Raw genomic sequence first — 20351 nt, forward strand, 5'->3', positions numbered from 1 at the left:
AAAGCCTTTTGAGAACAAAACCCTTTTCTTTTCCTTTTTTAACCTTTGAGAGGTTAAAAAAAAGGGACCCATTTTAGAAGTGGACTTTTTTAAACTCTTTTTTTTTACATTATTATTCCCTCATGAAAGGGTTTCTTCTTGTAACCGGGATTTTTCATCTCGTGTTAAAGAGAGAGAGAGGGAGAGAGAGTTTTAAAAATAGCTATTTTAATGAAAAGAACAGCTCCCCTGAAGAACTGGGCAGCCCTTTCTGCAGGCTTTGCTGCCGAAACTCACGGTCCAAATTGATTTTTTTTCCCCCTCTTCTTTAAAGGTAAGTGATGAAATACTGTGGGTTTGAAAGGGCTGACATTTTGGGTAGCAATTAAACTCAGTCCCATCTAGGCGCGTGGTGGCTGGTGGCGGGCCGGCTCGTTATGGTGGCAAGGCTGGCAGAGGATTACGCGGTGGGCTGAGCCGGCTCTCAGACGAGCTCAGGACCGCAGTCTGCAGCCAGGTAATTAGATTTAACAAGCTGGCCTGTCACCCTCCCTCCCCCACCCACTCGGGGCAGGGTGGCCAGGCCCCGGGGACCCACATCACACCCCCTCTCCCGTGAGATGGCCGGCAAGTCGCGGATCCTAATCACTGCGGTGATGGACATGGGAGATATTAATGTTGAGTTGCTAACGACCATACTGGAGGCAGCGATAGTTAGGAATTCAAGGCACATGGCAGTGGCAGGGCCCACTGCATCATTGGAATCAGCCCAAGGGTGAGGCGCTTCCGACAGGTCAACGGGATGTGATTAGAAATGTGCAGGAGGGAGGGAGCAGCTGGAGCATTTGGCACGCGTTTCCCATCCCTGCCCCGGTGGTGTTCCCATGGAAATACGGCTACAAGTCGTCACACTTCCAGCGTGTTCTTCTCGGGAAAACTCACTCCTCAAATCACTCTGATGGGGACTTTGTGATCTCCCCATGGAGACCCGAAGACCAGCTTGGCCGTGAGAGAACCACCTATAGAGAGGGCTTCGGAGAGCCTGTGGTGGGCTGGGCACCGTTCTTTTGTTCTGCTCTCCAGGTCTCTCTCACCTGCAGCCAGGACGGGGAACCTCCTGTCTGGATGCTGGGCTGAACCATCAGGGTGATGGTTCAGCCCAGCATCCAGACCCACAGCACCTGGCAGACCCCGGCATGTCCGTGTCATTGGCTGAAAGCTCCCAACTTCATCCAAGTGGCAACAAGACAAGGGAAAGACAGACCAGTCCGTCTGCTCTTATCTCTTGGCCACACTCCTCCATGCGAAAGGCAACGGTGACTTCCTGGGGCAGCCAGGTCGATCCAGGGCTTTAGCTGGACATTCAGGGCCCCCGGAATTGGAGGAACCCAGAGACACGGGTCTCAGCCCTGAGCTGCCCAATTCCGTTTGCAGCACCGATGCCCCTGCCCCTCTCCAAATCTCTGCTTGCCAGTCCATAACAATGATGGGCTGCCCAGTTTGAGCGCCCCATCCTCCTCAGCCTGAAATACCAGTGGTTCTGCAAATCTGCTGACCTCTCTTGAGTCAGCACGCGCGCGCGCGCACACACACACACACACACACACACACACACACACACACACACACCCCTACCACTAGGTGGCGCCCCCATCAACCCTCAAACCTCGGGGTCAGCCTCTGCCCTGGTGTGAAATGCCCTCCCAGCCACCCTCAGCTCTGCTTGCTGAAGTCCTGGCCCTCCTCCGTGGCCCAGTCGGTGGGTGGAGTCTCTCACCAAAACCGTCCAGGACATCCCCAGCCTGAAGCCCCTTCCTTGCCCTGGACACCTGGTTCAGCTGTCTTGCAGAATGTCGGCGGTGATGACCAGTGCAGATTGCCAGTTGAAGATGACAATGGCAATCAGAGCACCTGGCTCTCCAGCGCTCCTGCTCAGTCCTGATCTCACTGGTTGCCCCCAGCCAGGAGTCCCGTCTACTGCAGGCACCCACTGTGCAGTGGGGACAATGAAGTTGCAGGTGAATTGACTTGCCCAAGGCCACACAGTTACTGATGGTCAGAGCCAAAACTCCAACAGATGACTGACTCTAAGCCCAGGTTCCCCTCTCGTTGCCCAGATGCTTCTAGATGTTATGAACTGGTCGGTTTAGGGTCCTTCACAGACTGTGCCCCCCTCAGCACGTGCGCACAGGCACATACACACTCACACAAACACACATGTGTTCCTTCAACAAGTGCTGTCAAGTCCTCCTGCTCAAGAATTCATTAATCACTGGCTTTGTCCCAAGTCTCTGAACTGCATTCAAGACCCCTTGAGAGGCGTGTGGGAAGCCAGGTGTCTGGGTCAGGAAGGAGGGTGATCGCCAGCCCCCACTAGCAGTTTCCCAGAGAATAAGAGTCATTGGAATACGCCCAGATTCCAGCCGGCACAGGAAGGGGCACAGGAAGGGGGTGGGAATCCGATGTGGAGGGCTATGCAAGAAAGAGAGAGGGAGCTGAGGCAAGGAGGCGGAAAAGGAGCCCAGGGAAGAAGCAGGCGGGGGCGGCACGTGGATTCAGCTATACGAGGTGCTGGGTGCTCTTCACTGAGGGGAGGAGAAGATGGGGGGGGAGACGTGCCAGTCTCTCGGAATCCACTGTCTTCTCCCACGCCCCCCGCCTTAGGAAGGACAACAGATCCAGTGGGAGTGGGGATCCCGTTTCGGAGGACCGGAAGATGGGGTGACAGAAAGATGAAGTGGCAGAGCAGAACAGCCCCTGAAATAATTAGACCAATTAAAGATGGCCGGTTTCAATGCTCCCGCGCACACCAGCATTTGTTCAATGAATTGAGTACTCACATCAGGCACTTTAGAAGAAGGTTATGTCTCGTTTTCTTATTTCCTCCTAAGATCTAGTCAGCGATGTGGGAGTCTACTCTCTGTTCTCTCAACTCCTCTATATCACCTGGGGCGGGAGCAGGGGAGAATACACTAGTATTTAGAATGTATTGACATTTTCACTCTTACAGCCAGGTTTTGCTCAACGAGGAGGGGCCAAGAATGCAGTCCCATCATGTGCCCCGGGGTGCTGAACTGGAAACATCCCTGTTGACTCCCTAGGGAGTGATCCATCTGGTGGGAGGTTGGGGAGAAGGAACATGGAGGGCGGGTGGATCCCTTGAGGCTGCCCCTGGAAGATAGGCCTGCGGTTGTCCAGTTCTGCCTGTGCCTGAGGGCAGGTGTGGAGAAGGGGGCCTGGGACGCCCAGTCGTGGCCACACTTCCAAGCCACATTCTCTATGGCTCTCTCTGCCCAACTCTTGACTTGCTATTCAGATGGTTCCAAACCAGCTTGGGGTTTGGAATCAGCAGAGTCTGATTGTTGCCCCAAACCCCCCAAGAATAAATAAAACTCATTCTCTTGTTTGCTCATCCACTCAAGGTGAGATAATAACAAACAAAACTTGAAGACATGTCCTATACTGATGAGTATGGGGTGGGATACGATGGTGGAGGGTTTGGAGACAGGAAAGGGTATGAGATGGAATAGGAGTGAGACAGGATGAGAATATGAAGGTGTAGGGTGAGATTAGGATTGGACTGTCTGGGATGGGATGGGATGGGATGGGATGGGGGAACCAAGAACCAGTGGCAGAGAGGGCCCTCTGTGCAGAGCTAAGCTCTCATCCCAGGACGCACCCTTGCAGCCCACGTTCCTAGCCAACCTGGCTGCAACCAGGCAGCCCCTTCCCCGAATCCTCAGCAGGTGCCAGAATCAGGAGAGAGGGAGCGGATGCTTCTTCAAGAGGCTGGCACGGGTCCCAAGCAATCTGTTCCCAACTTCCTCCTGCGTGGGTGGTGGCGGCACGTCCCCAGCCAGCCCCCACGCCTCTCACGAGCCGTCAACGCGCCCTCACTCTCTCCTTGTGTGTGTTGTCAAATCTTCCCAATATAGCAGCCCAGAGTCTGTCAACAGTTCTGTTCCATGCCCACTTCCCCTCCCCAAGGATGCCAAGGCTGCTGTCCCCTCCCTCAATGGGAGCATCTCCTGTCGTGCCTCGCCCTCAGCACTGGCAGGCGGAGACACACCACCTCCCGGAGGAAGTGTGCGTGGAGAAGCCAGTCCAGCTTCCGTGGTCTGGGTTATCTGGCGTGGGATGGGAGCTGCGCCAGGACATATTTGAGTGACACCAAGGAAGGGGAGTCCAGGGGGCTGGAAGCTTGACTGGACGTGGGAGGAGGGAGGGCAGAAGTTGAAGTGATGCTCAGATTTCTGACTTAAATGATTTGGGGAACGTGGTCCTGTTCACTGAGGTGGAGATTCAGAGAAGGAGCAGTTGGGGAAGGAGAAAGAGATGAGAGCTTGAGATCTAGGGAGCCTGCGATGACTGTGGGCTCCTCATGGGGATGTCCTGTAATCACAAGCAGGTTGAAAGCTCAGGAGAGAGGTCTGGGCATGCAGAAGGTACCAGAAAGTGGAATGCAATCATCCACGGGAAGAGTCAGCGCACACCTGTTTGCTCCAATAGCATTCGGCAGCGGGGCGTTATCAGTACAGCAACCCCGATGACTCACTTTACAGAATCCCCCTGTGCACCCTGCCCGGGTGCTGCTGTGTGGATGAACCTCCATCCCCAGATGTCTGCGACTGTGTCCCATCAGCTGCCTTCTCTTTCCCCGTTCCAGCTGTCTCCGCTCCAGGCGACAGAGAGTGACCTGGTCTGGGCATCAGGAGCCCTGAGTCCCAGTCGGAGCTCTGCCGACTGACTTCGGGAATCGAAACAAGTCACTTTCTCTCTCAGCCTCAGTTTCCTCAACTGTAAAATGGGATCAAAGACCGCTAGGGTCAAACAAGGCAGTGCATGCAGATACTTTACACATGTAAGGAATTTGGGTGAAAACTGCCCAAAGGTCTGGCCAGGTGCCCCCAGTCCTTTCTTCCCACCCCCCAGCCCACCACTGGACCCACGGTAGAACCTGCGCCAGGTGTGTGGGGCACGCGGTCCCCATCCTTTGCTGCCTCCTCCTCCTGGGGGGCTCTGGGACACTGCTCGTATCTCCTAAAGCCTCCATAGACCGCCCCCCCACTATCCATGCTTCACCAGATGACCCCGCAGGCCAGAAGACACCACTAGTAATGCTCAAATGGTGACATTATGGCAGCACCAGGCAGCCCTGCTCGGCTCTCAGGGCTACGGGAAATGTCAGGCACAGAGTGAACTGCTCCTTACAGTGCGTCTTGGGCAGAACATCTGTAATGATGCCTTATTTGCTGATCTTAATTGAGACCTCACTGAGGTCAGACCCCTCCTCTCCTCTCCCGCCCTCCAGCTCAGACACCAGCTCACGATGACCCCGTCACTACATCCACCTGAGAGTCCATCTTCACCAAGGAACCAGGGGAGAGGTGAATTTAAGGTGGAGAGATGAGCAGCAGTCCTCCTGGGATGCTAGCCCCTCATTTCAGGAAGGGGCTGGGGGTGGGAGGTGCCTCCTGGGCCTGAAGGTCAGCTCATGAATCTGAGAAACAGGTCGGTGCCTTTGAGTCAAAGGGAAAGTGTCACACACCGCTGTGGGCTGTGGTAGATGCTATTGTTGTGTCTGCTCAGCACCCATCTATTCCTCCATAAGAGAAAGGCCTTCTTCTGGAGCAAGCTCCTTCCCCCACACCAACATGCAGTCCTCGCTGTCAATCAAAGGACTCCACCCCCCGCCACAGGGCAGGGCATCACCCAACCCAGAACAATGAAAAGTCTTCCCCTGAGGTTTGTCCAGGCAGAACCAAAGGAAGACAGTGAATTGGAGCACAGTGAGGCAGGAGTTGCTGGTGGTCATGGTTCTGGTCCCTAGAAGGAGCCAATCTGCAAGAGAATAAAAATATATAAAAGAATAAAGCCAACCCACAGAAGAAAGAGGACGGAGAGAGGGGGGAGATGGTCCTGATGGCTTTTGAGTTCCTGGTTACAATTGTCCCTGAGACCCAGGTTCTGTGAGCCAATAAAGTGCCCCTTTGTGCCTTAACTGGTTCCAATGGAGTCTCTGTCACTTGCAACCGGCATCCTATCACACTATTGCAGATGCGTTCTCTCCGCTGGCCTTCTGGAGACAACTCCCACATCTTTGCTGTCTACTCCAGACCGCTCCAGAGGGGGTGGCCTAGAGACTTGGAGCAGGACAGACCCAGTGACCAGACCCTTCCACCAGGGCCCCTCGCCCAACAGCTGCAGAGCCACCTGCCCCCTCTGCCCTCCCTGCTAGTCCATACTCTGCTGCCCTCTGCTGCCCCCGACTGGCCACAGGCCGTCATGTGCTCAACTCCTCAGGCCCAAGGTGGGTTGGGGTTAGTACATGACAGGGACCCAAATTAGGAAGCAGAAGAAGGCACAGGTATGAACAGAGGCAGCCCCTCCCCGCTCCATCCCAATAAGAAACTTATCTCTGGAAGTGGGAGCTCAAAAAAATCCTCTCATGTGGGCTGAGAATACTCCTGTCTTCCCCGAGGTGGGAATAGCACAGTAGTATAAATGGGGGTTGGCTATGCGGGTGTCTTCTTCCAAGTGAGAACCTCCAGGCAGGTTTCCCAGAAGGCTGGAAGAGGGGAGCATAAAGACGGAGAGCCAAGGAGGGAGTTTGAGGAGCTCCAGAGAGAAACTGAGTCAAGGAAACAGTAGGAGCTAAGGGGAGAGTGAGCAGAAGCCAGTGTAGACTGAGAAAGGCGGGGACACCCGAGGAATTCGGGTGCCTGAGAGCTCTCCAAGAAGCGGGGCTGAGCCCCCAGAAGCCGAGCAGCCTCTCTGGATCCATCTTGCCCACAACACTGAGGGAGGAAAGAATAATTCGTGTGTCTACAGTTTACAGAACACTTTAGCACATAATGCGGCATCCGATTTCACACCGCCTGACAGGTAACTGCTATTGTCTTCATGCTTTTTCTCACAGGATAATAGAGATTTAGTGGCTTGACTGAGGCAACCTCTCAAACAGCAGAGCCAAGACTTGAACCCAAGGGCCACCCAAGGCCAGGGCGCTCTCTGCTGAATGAGACCACCTCCATGTGGGTGGGGCTGTTTCTGTGTTGATCTAGTCACACAAAGTGGAAGCATAGGCTTCTTTGGGGTCAAGAAACAGAACTGATATTCAAAATGTGGACCCTGCTTTTTACAAGCTGTGTGCCTTTTGACAGGTTACTTAACTACTCTGTGTCTTCCACGTGAGTGTATCTCATGGGGTCATTTTAAACATCATACGTCAGTGTATGTAAACCACCCAAAGGAGGGCTTGATGCTTAGTAGATACAATTATAATGGTCACAAAACTTAGCACATGTGTATTTCCAAAAGCAATTCTCCCACGATGTTTAGTCTGATCTTGTGTTTTCCTGATGAAATCAAATCCAAGGGGTCCACCCCGTAGCCCCATCTTGTCATTCTAACCACAGGAGAGAAGACCCTAGGGACCTCATCTCCAAAGCAAGTGGATTGCTTTAATCCTCATCTCACAGATGAAAAGCTGGGGCTCAGAGAAACTAAGCCATTCCTTCAAGGCCACACAGATGATATGTGGTAGAACCAGGCTATAAACCCACGTCTGTCTGACTCCAAAGCGCTCACTCTCTCAATAACTCTCACAAGTTTGGTCTGTGGCAATGGGAAGGAGCGTGGGGGCAAGCAAGGAAGTGGAGACACCAGTTCGGATGCTGCTGCAATGGTCCAGGTGAGAGACGATGGTGGCGTGATAGCAGAGGAGATGGCCAGAAAGGGGTAGACTTAGGCTACATTTAGGAATAGAGCATACAGGACTTATTGACGGACTGACTTGCTGAAGGGTTTTTGACTTGAGCGACTGATGGGTAATGGCACCATGTTCTGAAACGGGAAGACTCGAGAAGAAACCCATTTGGGGGAGGAGAGAATCAAGGATCCTGCTTCGGCCTTGGTGGGTTGGATGCCTAATACACATCTAAGTGGAACTTTGGGTAAGTGCACGTGGATCTCAGTGGCGAGGGCAGGACAGTCGATATCAGCAAAGAGATGATGCTTAGAGCCAGTGGATGAGATGAGGTCTCCTGGAGGAGATAACTATAGAGAAGAGGCCCAGGATTGAGCCCCTGGGCCCTCCAACATTTGGAGATCCAATGGGGGCAGGGGGAAGGAGCAGGGAGCTGGAAGGTGGTGTCCTGGTAGCCATGGGGAGACAATGTTTCAAGAAGGAGAGAGTGGACAGCTCTGTTCAATGTCCATGAGAGGCTGAGTGAGATGAGACCAGAAGTGACCAATGGAGTCTGGCCAATGACCTCGTTTGGGGCAAATACCGCGTGCGGCACCTGAGCCTCACCCATCCCCATTTTCACCCCGTCCCTCATCCTCTCATGCACTCTTCATTGGCATGATAAAGAAAGCCAAAGACTTAATGGATTTTTGAGAATCAAAACCCACCAGCATGTCATATACCACCTCTAGCTGCTCAGGATGGGGTTGACCGCAGAAGCAGAAGACAAGGATGGAGGGATGGAGATTTTCACCGCAGATCTTGGCAAAGGAGGCTGGGCTGTCTCTCTCACTACCATTTTTAAGACTGGAAACATTTCTATTTCAACCCTCATTCATGCCATTAGTCACTAAATAAATATTTATGCTCTTCTACTTTGTGATAGATTCTGTGTCAGTCACTGGAGACACAGCCGTGAATAAGAATTGACTTTGGCTTTGACCTTGAACTTGGGGAGTTTAAAGGGGTCGGAAGCAGTGTCAACAGCTCCCTACAGCAGGCCATGGACATGTCCTGGTGGAAGACCCCGAGAAAGGTCTGGGGAACACAGTTGAAGGGTCAGGGAGAGCTCCACAGAGGAGGTGACGCTTGGTCTTGGCCTTGAAGGATGAACGGGAGCTCAGCCAGCAGACAATAGGATTACCTACATCCCAACAGAGGGAATGGAGGCACGAGAGAGGATGTGCTGACTGGAAGACCATCCTTCACTGGTGGGCTGCAACAAAGAGTAAATGAGGGGACCTGGGGAGGTACAGTGCCCCGGTCTTTAAGGATCTTAAACGCGAAGCTAAGAAACTTGGACTTTGCTCTGTAGGTCAGCATTTCCCCAAGAATTTCCTTTGAAACACGAATCTTGAATTTGCTCTGCAAAATCAATGAATCAATAAACTCTGGGATCAAACACATTTGGGACTCGCTGCAGAGTAGACTCTTGTCTTGGAGATCTGCTATGTTCATTAGCATTTAAAATCTCAGAGAAAGCCAACAGTAAAAAGAAGAAAGAAGAAGGATGGAGACAGAGGGAGAAAAGGAGAGAGGGAGAGAGGAAAGGAGAAAGAAAGAGAGAGAGAGAGAAAGGAAAAAACCAAAGAGAACGTACCTTCTAATTTTCTACATGTATGTCCCAGACCACCCTTTGTTCATGAAGCATCCTGGCATCCCCCCTCCCACAGTTAATACTCCTCAGTCCCACAGAGGGAAAAGCTGAGCCAGGGTTTGGGAATGTTTGCATTTTAGCAGGTAAATGCTTCACCTGGAGGCAGGAGGTGGAGAGATGGCTACTAAGGACCCCACTAGCCCCGATGGGGTCCAAGCTGACCCCTTTATCCTGGGACTAAACATATCTTCACTTATTTCTTCAGCAAATGTGTAGTGAGCACCTTCTCTGGGCCAGCTGTGCTGGTGCTGGCAGTACAACAGGGGGAAAAATCAGACATGATCCCTGCCTCATGGTGCCTACAGGCTTTCAGACACTATTCGCATAGTTACGTAGGTTGAGATTTGCAGGAAGAGAATACAGTCTGTAAGAAAGGAACCTAGAATTCAGGAGGATTTTCCTTAGTAAGCCATACTGGGCTGAGATTTGAAGGATAAGTAGGAATTAACTAGGCAAGGAAGGGTGGTGTTGGGGGAATGGCATTCTGAGCAGAGGGAACAACATGTGCAGAGGCCCTGTGGCAGGAAGGAAAATACTGCAGCTCCAAGACAAAAGGGAAGGTGAAAAATGATTGCTTCCTGATCATTCAGCAACTTTTATTTGCAGTCCTGTTTATGGCTATATATGTCTGGCCACGATTTAGAAATAAAATGACCCCAGAGTCTGAGATTTGGATGCTCTGGAATGAAGGATGTCCAGAAAATTGACCAGAGGAACAAGCAGCCTGCACTGGAGCTTCTTGCTTAACAAAAGAGAAAGTGAGGAGTGGAGAGGGCTCACTGGGGCCTGGTGAGGCTGGGGGGATAAGATGGGGTTCAGCCTGTCTAGTAAGCCCAACTGTTTCAAATCCAGCTCTACGAGGCCAAGCATCGAGTCCTGTGAGCGAGTGGTTAGCACAGGAAACCTCCTTCCTCGGAAGGGACCCTCCCCACCATCTCCCGAGCGATGTGTGATCCAAGCACTGTGCTGCGTGTTTCACACACATAACCTTACATTGCCGGCATCTGGATGTCCCCACATTGTTCAGTTTTGTGGGTTCACCTTTCTTTTAACATATAAGTAAAATGGCCCCAGCATGCCCCCCACATACGGTAGGAGACCCTGCAACCCCAACAATAGCTGCAGGGCCTTATGTTTCTCCTAGAGATCACTCAGCAGAATTGTCCACCTCGTCTGGGTCTTGCCTCCTGCCACTGGAGTCTCCTCACTGCCCTGGGCTAACCCCAGGAACTCTGCAGCCTGTCCTTCGACCCTCCAAAGCAACCATGAGCACAGTGCTATTCCACATGAGTGAGTTTTCCAGAAGGTCTGAGGAAAATGGCAGTGGTTACACAGCACAGCACATGACTTAGAATTGAGCTGCCCCTGCGAAGCCCTCTCTGACTGCTCCTTATCAGGCTCCAGCACGGCCTCCTCCTCAGGACCGCCTCTCAACATCAGCAGGCCTGATGGCGCCGTCCTGGGCCTCTCTCGCGCTCTGTCTGCACGCTGCCCATCAGAAACCACATCCACACCCAGGGTCTCGGTTACCAACTTTAGCTGCAGGGGTCTGCCAAGCTCCTGTCCCTGCACAGACCTCCTCCTTGAGCTCCAGATCCCTTTCCACCTGTCCCCTGGACATCTTCCTCTCCCAGGCACCTCAAACTCAGCAGGTGCCAACTCTCATCTGTTTTCCCACCCTGCCCCTCCCGTCTCGGTAGACAGCATCACCTCTCACTCGGTCCCCACGGCCACGGCCACAGCTGCATCTCCACTACTCCCTCTGCACGGGCCAGGGAACCTCTCAAGTCCACCACTGTCCTGGACCAGGCCACCATCATCTCCTGCCTCCACCTGCACCCTCCTCCGTCCAGAGGAGCGATCTTCCTAAGACACGTCTATGACCCACATCTCCCTGCTTGAACTCTCAGTGACTCACCACTTTCCTCAGGACCGAGGCCAAACTTCTGAGCATGGGGTACGTGACTTCTCACTACCCAGGTCTGCCCCCTGTGCCTGCCTCATCTCTTGCCCGCCCCTGCAGATACACCCCTGAGCCATGATTCCGGGGTAGCTGTCCCTGGATCTGCCTCCCAGGTGCCCTGCCAGGTAGGGCTGGGATCTGAGTCATCCCTGAGTCTTCCATGACCAGCAGGGAGAATGAACACATGAATGAGGCAGGTCCTGAGCTGTGTCCTTCTAGATAGACTGAGAGGCTGGGAAAAAGCCACATGGAGGTGGCGGGTGATGGGGGAGGGGCAGCTCTGAGGGACACGAGCGCTGGCACCTCGTCCTGAAGGAGCGAGTGCTCGTGCAGGAAAGACAGGTCTGTCAGCGAGAATGCCACCTCCTCTTGTGACCTTTACCGAAGACATTTTCTCTGAATGTCAGGTTCATTAGACATAGGATTGGGGGTGGAGGAATCGCTTTAAAACTGAATTAAAGATGGGACAGACAGACAGATATTGTCCAGGCTGGTGGTGACAAGCCAGCCTGGAGGGTGAGGAGACACACTCCCTCTACGAGCATGACTGTCCTCCTCTGACTGGGGTCTCCTGGTCAGCGCCATGTCTCTCCTTCAGAGTGGGGTTCCCGACACCTGCATATTGTTCTCCGCCCCAGGGTCCCAGGACAACCTGTACCTAGAGTGGACCCTCAGCCCATACTGCTCACCAACTGACTGACTGAGATCCAGTGCCCTGGAGACCCCCGGACTTGGAGCAGGTTGTCTGCCCAACGCCACCCCTTAGGTCCAGTCTAAGTCACCCAAGGATCTCAGAACCCACTCTGGGTCCACCCCATGCTGGACTTGGGGGACATGGAGATAAATCAGACATTTGCCCTACCCTCAAGGAGTTCCAAGTTTCATGAGGAAGACACACAGGTGCACAAATATTACCAAATGGTGGACTCAGTGCTGTGACAGAAGCAAGTTCAAGGTAGAGAGATGCCTCAGAGGGGAGTGTCTCTAGGTGAAGTCATGAAGGGCTTCCCATGAGAAGGTAACATCTGAGCCAGGCTTTGAGGGATGAATAGGAGTTTGTCACCTTGTTTGTTTGTTTGTTCTTTCTAGGAGACCCTGGTTTCCAAAAACAGACTGGGTTGCTTCTGTGAGCCGTGAGCTTCCTGGCACTGAAGAGTGCAAGGCGACTCTGAGTTCTTGACCCTTAGTTCACCTTCAATGCTGTGTAGCGTTGTCAGGGCACTGGAGAGCAAGGGACCCATGGATGTCACTCCTGCTTACTGCCTCCCAGTTTTCCTCCACAGCCCTTGGCCTCGCTGCTGGTGCAGTAATGTATGCTAGGCACCTTCTGCTCCCAAACCGCCAGGCCTTCTGGGTCTGCCGCCACCCCAGCTCATAGGAATTGTGCTCCCGTGCCATCTGCTATGGCTCTGTGTGTCAGTGCCCAGGCCTATGCTGGGTTAGAATGGGCAGGACGAGACCCAGAAAAGAATTTTCTTTTCTGAGAGCTTCCGGGCTTCACCCCTACCCCTCCCCCAACATACACCATCCTCAGAACCTCATCCCCCGTCCACCCCATCTCCAACTCCCTGCAGACCTCAGGCCCCTCCTAGGGCTGACCTGACCCAACCCCACAGCTCTTCCTGGTACTTCCTGGAGCTCCTCTTCGCCCGCGGACACCACTGTTCCCCATCCTGAACGCAGAACAGCCCCACCCAGGCTGCTGGCTCTGCACCCTCTGCAGCTCCTTGGCTGCCAAGTCTGTCTTCACGCCTCCCAGAAGAGCAGCTGTCAGCACGTTCTGGTGGCAGGGATGGGAGAGACAGAGACAGAGAGAGACACGGTGCAGGGAAGGGAGAGGCAGAGAGGGGAAGACTGAGAGAGGAAGCAGAGCCAGAGACCAGGAAGGGCGAGGGAGAGTCAGAGACTGCCGTGAGGGGGAAGTAGGAGAGGATCAGACAGCTGAGGGAAGACAGAGAGAAGGTGAGAGGCTGGGGCAAGAGGCAGAAGGCAGACCTGAGAGAGAAGAGGAAGCTCCAACTCACCGCAGAAGTCCATTCCTGCCAGGTGGAGAAGTGACTCAGAAACAGAAACGCAGGCTTGTTCACACTCTGTGCTGAGGAGTCAAGGAAAAGATGGCCTGGAGTGTGTGCTGGAGGAGGCCTGGGCTCACACAGCGTTCACAGTGCCCCTGGGCTGGAGGTGGGGAAGCGTTTAAAGCTTAGCACAGGGGGGGCACAAATACAGGCACACACACATACACACAGATATACACACATGCATACAGACATAGACACACACACATATACGCAGATATACACACATGCATACAGACATAGACACACACACATACACGCAGATATACACACATGCATACAGACATAGACACACACATACACGCAGATATACACACATGCATACAGACATAGACACACACACAGACACGCAGATATACACACATGCATACAGACATAGACACACACATACACGCAGATATACACACATGCATACAGACATAGACACACACAGACACGCACACACATGCATACAGACATAGACACACACAGACACGCACACACATGCATACAGACATAGACACACACAGACACGCACACACATGCATACGCGCAAATATAGACACGCACATACATAAACACACAGTGGGTCCATGGTCCATGGTGTGTTGGGGCAGGGGAGTTTCTTCTCCCCCAAAGCCCCACAGAGTTAAGAGAGGCCAGATCAGCCCATGCTCCCCCATCCCTTAGGGGGTGAGTGTGTCTACATAGGGCACAGGGGGCGCCCTCAACCCAGCAGTTTCACACCAATCAGAGTCTAAGCACCCATCACAGTGGAGTTGCCCCCAAGCCTTGTGGGGCAGAGGAGAGGGAGGCCAGATCACGGGGAAGGGACCTGCCCAGGGCCTCAGCCCAGCTGCATGGATCTGGGATGGGAACCCAGGACTCCTGGCTCCGGCCTCCATCTGGCTCTGCAGCTCCACTCAGGGGAGCAGCCTCGGGGATGACAGTGGGAACGGGGTGATTGCGGGCATGGGAGATTTCTGTGCCTCTCGCACCACCAGGAGAAGCCTCTTTGCCCAACCGGGCTGCTCTCTGTCACGGCCCCAGCCCAAAGCTGCTCTCAGAGGTGGAGCTGGATACATGGTATCCTGAGAAGAGCTCAGCGTACCCCTCTCCTCTCGGCCTCTGGCAGGTCAGGCCAGGCATCCTCTGGCCTGGGTGAGGCTGTCACCACTAGAAGGGCTGGGCGAGCAGGAAGCACATCCATCCACTCAGGGACTGTCTGTCCCCCACAAGCCTGGGTCAGTTCTGCCCTAGAGCTGGCTCTATAGGGGATCAGGAGGTATGGGAAAGAGCAGCCCCTCTGCCCCTGGAGACATGGAAGACAGGAAGAGGGGCTTCAAGTGGGAGAGGACCCAGCAGAGGCAGAAACATGAACAGATGGAACAAAGAAAGACTGCACCTTAGGCCAACTATACAGACAGAAGTCACCCCTGAAGACACAGAAAAGCAACCCGACAAGCCCTTTCTGATGTCCCCATGGTGGGCCCACGCTGGGAGCTGGGGACAGAGAAACAGAGACCTGCTATTGACCACCGCTGAGCCTCCCAATGACTCGTGTACTGTTATTCCCCATTTCAGAGAAGAGGAAACTGAGCCTCAGAGAGGTGAAGTGCCTGGCCCCACAGCCCAGCCTGGATTCCAGTCTGAGCAGCATCAAAGCTCACCTCTTCCTTCTACTTCTCCCTGCCTCCCTATGTGTACCGAGAGACAACGTAGAGGAACAATTAGAACAGGATTCCTTATAAGGAGAGATCCATGTTTGTTGGGAAAAGATTGTTTTACAAACTCAGCTGGATATCGGTTTAGCCCCAGAGCTGGGAGCTAACGTTTCAGAAAAGCCAAGAGGGGCAGCAGATGGTGGAACCCTGGGCTCAGGGCCAGACTGCCTGTATCGAATGTGTCACCAGTTCCTTGTCCCCAAAGTGGAGATAGCAAAAGCACATACTCACAGACATCTTGTGAGGTTTAAACAAGGTGACTCTTCGAAGTGCTTAGAACAGTTCCTGGCCCGTCGCAAGTGCTCGATAGACGGTAGCTCCTGGCGTGGTTCAGGGAAAGGCCCCTCTGCTTACCAGAGGGAGAAACAGTTGGAGGGATCCAGAAAGGCGAGAAGATGAGCGATGGGGAGAGGAGGACCGCAGGGTGAGCTGTACCTGTGGCGTCCCTGTCCCCCCTCGCCGTCGCTCCTGAAATGCTTGCGAGACTGGATTTGTTGTGAAAACCAGCAAAGTAACGCCCGAATTCTTTAGCCAAGTGGACTCGAGGTGAAGTGGTGGGGACCAGAGACCTCAAGTCCCCCGAGATGTCATAGCAACCCTGGAGAAGGCACTGGACTTCCCCAAGTCATAGAAATTGGGAAGTTCCTCCAAATTTTCACTCAAATGCAAGAAGGGGAAGGCTTCCAGCCAAGATCTGGGTTAGACAAACTAGGGAGGTTCATACAGCACCAAGCGGTTGGTGGTGATAATAATACCAGCTGATACCCATGGAGTGCTCACTCTGCGCCAGGCCCTGGGCAAAGCATTTTACACACATTCATGTATTCAATCCGCAAAACAGTCCTGTGGCATTGGCACCATTATTAGTTCCATTTTACAGATGAGAAGACCTGGGAACAGAAAGGTTAGATGACCTGCCTAAAGTCACACAGCTCATCGGTGAGGCTGGGAGGCAGACCCACAAAGTCAGGCTCCAGATCCACGTGTTCAGCCACTACCCTTATTGCCTCAAGGGGCACGAAGGGTGGATGAGGAGGGGTGCATGCGAGAGAGAGCCACGCAGCGCTCCCCGAGCAGAGTGCCCCCTGAGCCTGACCCTGGCTCTGTAGACGTGGTCACAGCCAGGAGCCCGCACATCTCTGACTCCAGGTGCAGCATCTCTCAGAAGCTCCGGTGAGCTCAGGTCTGCGCCACGCCCTGCCAGGCACTGATCCCTGATCCCTGCAAAATGTCTAGTGCTAGGGTGGGGGCCCCTGTGCCGACCTCGACCAAACCTATCTCAGGCCAGGAGCTCTAAACCTGTGAGGCTCCGTCCCTGCAGCCTGGGCCTGCTCCCCACTGAACACTTGGCTGACCAGGCCTGGCCCCCACCCTTTCCCAGCACCCCTTCCCCGGCTCCAGCCCTCTGCCCAGATAATGCCACCATCTGGGGCCCATCTGCAGGGAGCCTGCCGCTTGCTAGACAGGAGGTATCTCCCATCTGCATCCCACAGGAGCATCCTGGGACTCCATAAATCCCAGGAGGAGCAGGACAGTACTTGCCAGCGAGAGAGCAGGGCCACAAACCACAGCCCCGTTAGTGTCCCGCCTGGGAGGACACAGGCTACACCACCCGGGCTGCTCCAGAGAGATCAGTGCAAAAAGGCAACCACATGTGGTGGAAGGAGAGTGGGCTGTGGAAGGATGTGGGAATGATGTGAATTCTGAATTCACCCTCGTTGGATGGTATCCTCGTCTGCGTATCCCTTATACTTAAAACAGGGCACAGGAGAGATGTTTGTGGAATGAATGAGTGCAGCCAACCTAATAGCCATTCCAACTCCTTTCTTGTGAACAGAGTCCCAGTTCAGACCAGATGACAATTGCATCTGATTGCTCTAAACAAGTCATGGCAAGCTTGTTCCCTATTATGGTGATTGGTGGGTGGTAATTGGTGAAGGAGTGGGCATGTGATCCAGTTCTAGCCAAGGAGATAGAAGGGAAAGTTGGCTGGGGATTCTGGGAAAGTTTCTTGATAAAGGAAGCAGGTGTGTCATGGGGAGAGCGCTCCTGCTCCGGTGCCTGACTTCTTCCTCGTGCTTTCCAGGCTGCTTTGGGGAGTAAGGTGTGTGGAGATGACAACTGGCCACCACAAGTGGAAATGTCACCATTATCTGAGGATGGCAGAAGAGAAAGAGAACAAAATGGATCCTCAATGATACCACTGAGCTGCCAAATCAATCCTGGAACCTCCTACCATGATATTCCTTATTAATTAACAAGAAATGCCCGCTAGGTTCAAGCCGCTTCTAGTTTAGTATGCAGATGCTTGCAGCTGTGAACATTTCTGTCTGACACAGTGACCAGTGAGTGAACGAATGAGTGAATGAATGTGTCTTGTAGCCTGAAAATAATTGTGCAAATGTTTGTCATTATCGACAGTATTAATACCGTAACACCTCATTTATTCAACATTATCAGCAACGAGATTTTGCTCAGAAGGAAATTTTCAAGGAAATTGAAGTTTACCCCCTTTAGGAGCCAAAATATTATTTTGATTTTAACTGTTTTAAATTTTAAAAGATCGTCCATAATGTATCATGCTCCCATCCATCTCTCCTTTCTCTCTACATCCCCCCAACACACACACACACACACACACACACACACACTCACACACACACAGGCACACACTCAGAGGATGCTGAGGAGAATTAATGAAATCTGGCTCGGATACTGTGCTCACCAGTGAACTCTTTCGCCAAAGTGAGGGGCCGCCCAGCATTGCCCTGCGGCTAGCAGAGGTGGGAGGTTGCAGGGTCTTGCTCTGATTTCCAGAGTCACACCCCTCCCAGCCACTTTCCGTCAAGATGCCAGCTGTCACAGAGTGACCGACCACCTCTTGTAGCCCTCCTCAGCTTGGATGGATTTCTCAGTTCCGGGCTGTGAAGCCAGATCACCCGTCTCCTAGACTCGGGTGTGCAAAATGGATTCTTGCAATGAGCCCTGACCTGGGCACTGCTGTAAGGGGGCTAGACCCCAGGTGAGGGAGTCCGGGCTCCCACCCTAAAGAAAGGATCATCCATTTATTTAACAAATATTCCCTGGGCACCTACTAATCGGGGCAGTAGAGGCTAAGAATGCAAGCTTGGGAGCCAAAGACCTGAGTTCAAATTCTGGCTCTATTTACTAATGGTACAAACCTGGACGGATTACCTCTGCAAGCCTCAATTACCCTCATCTATATAATGGAACTAATAAAAGTACCTTCCACATAGGGGTGGTGCAAGGAACAAATAAGATACTGTGCTTAATGCTCCTAGAACAGTGCCTTTTACTTTGTAAATTCTCAACGAATGTGAGCTATTATCATCATTTTTTCCACGTTCTGGGCTTTTTTGTGGGCCCCAGAGAACGATGGTTATTAAGAATGGCATGGCTAATCAGATAGATCAGATGTACTCCTAATACGCAGGAATCAGTGCTAATAGGAGAAACCGGGCACGGGGAGGGGTCAGAAACCCAAAGAAGGGACAAGAACCTAGACTGCAGAGGCCAGACAAGACCTCCCAGATGTGCAAGCCAGGACTAAAAAGTTAGTGGATGTATTAGTTTCCTGGGGCTGCCATAATTTGCCACTGGGTGGCTTACTACAGAAATTTATTCTCTCGTACTTTGGAGACCAGAAGCCCCAAATCAAGGTGTGGGCAGGGCTGCACCTCCTCTACCCATTCCTTGTCTCTTCCAGAGGCTGGTGCTGGTGGTGTTCCTTGTGGTTGCATCACTCCCATCTCTGCGTCCATCTTCACACGGCCTTCCCCTCTCCTCTGTGTGTGTGTCGTCTCCTCTTCTGTCTCTTATAAGGACATTTGTCATCGGATATAGGGTCTGCCCAGGCAATCCTGGATGATCTCATCTCAAGATCTTTAACTTAATTATATCTGCAAAGACCCTTTTTCCAAATAAGGTCATGTTCACAAGTTCTGGGGGTTAGGATGTGGACATATCATTTTAGGGGTCACCATTCAACCCACTACAGTGGGAGTCTGCCAGGCAAAGGGGAGCAAGATAAGGCTGCAAATGATAGGACCCGCACAGACAATGGGAAGTGCCATGTGAGAGGAGATTCAGGATGAGGAGGAGCTCGCCTGGCCTGGGCAGAGTCAACACAGAGGCAAGCAGCCCGAGGTTCCAGGATCCAGAGAAGTCAGTGGGCGCTGTTGCCCAAATCAGCAGGGATCCCCCATCCAGACTGGTTATGAGAGATGGGATCACAGAGGGCTGAAACTTGGTAGGCACATGAGTGCCCAAGAGATTTCTTTGGACACTGATGTTGCTAAGTTTAGGGCAACAGGCTAATGCCAGACTCCTCTCCTTTCCCTGAATCTGGAATGGGATTGGACCTCTGCTCTCATGCTAGTCCTGGCTGCCTCCCTGTACAGAGCCTGACATCTGGCTCATGCCATGGAAGCCTGGTGGTTCTTTTTTTTTAATAATTTTATTTATTTATTTATTTATTTATTTATTTATTTATTTATTTATTTATTTATTTATCCCCCAAAGCCCCAGTAGATAGTTGTGTGTCATAGTTGCACATCCTTCTAGTTGCTGTATGTGGGACGCGGCCTCAGCATGGCCGGAGAAGCGGTGCGTCGGTGCGCGCCCGGGATCCGAACCCCAGGCCGCCAGCAGCGGAGCTCACACACTTAACCACTAAGCCACAGGGCCGGCCCAGCCTGGTGGTTCTGACCCCTTCTGTCCCGGGCAGCCCTCCAAGCCTCCACAGAGCAGCCCCTCATCAGCATCCACCAGGCGCCAGCAACATGGGCATCACCATCCCAAACTGTTTTATCCAGCCACCCTTATCAGTTTTTTTTAAATGAGCACATGCCTACACTTGTCACGTTTATTGATAGAGCATATTCCTGTATCACTGCGCTAATATTTGACACACATTGTAAGACATAATTAAAATTATTTAGAGTAAAAATGATAAGATAAAGATAAAATATTTTAAATTATTTGATTGTATTGTATTTATTAAGGTTCAAAGAATTTTTTCTCACAGTAAAAATTTTAATGAGAGCCATGTGATTGAAAATGTTTCATTTTAAAGAAAACAAAGCTTTGTGATACAGCAGCTCAAAGGTCTGATTCTTAATTCAGATCATTTTGATACTTGGTTTTAATTGCTGTTATGGCTGGGGGAAAAAAAAGATACCATGCACAGACGCATTGATCCAACTGG

Source organism: Ceratotherium simum, chromosome 22 (assembly GCF_057802395.1).
Source record: "Ceratotherium simum simum isolate JZ-2026a chromosome 22, ASM5780239v1, whole genome shotgun sequence".
Lineage (NCBI taxonomy): Eukaryota > Metazoa > Chordata > Mammalia > Perissodactyla > Rhinocerotidae > Ceratotherium > Ceratotherium simum.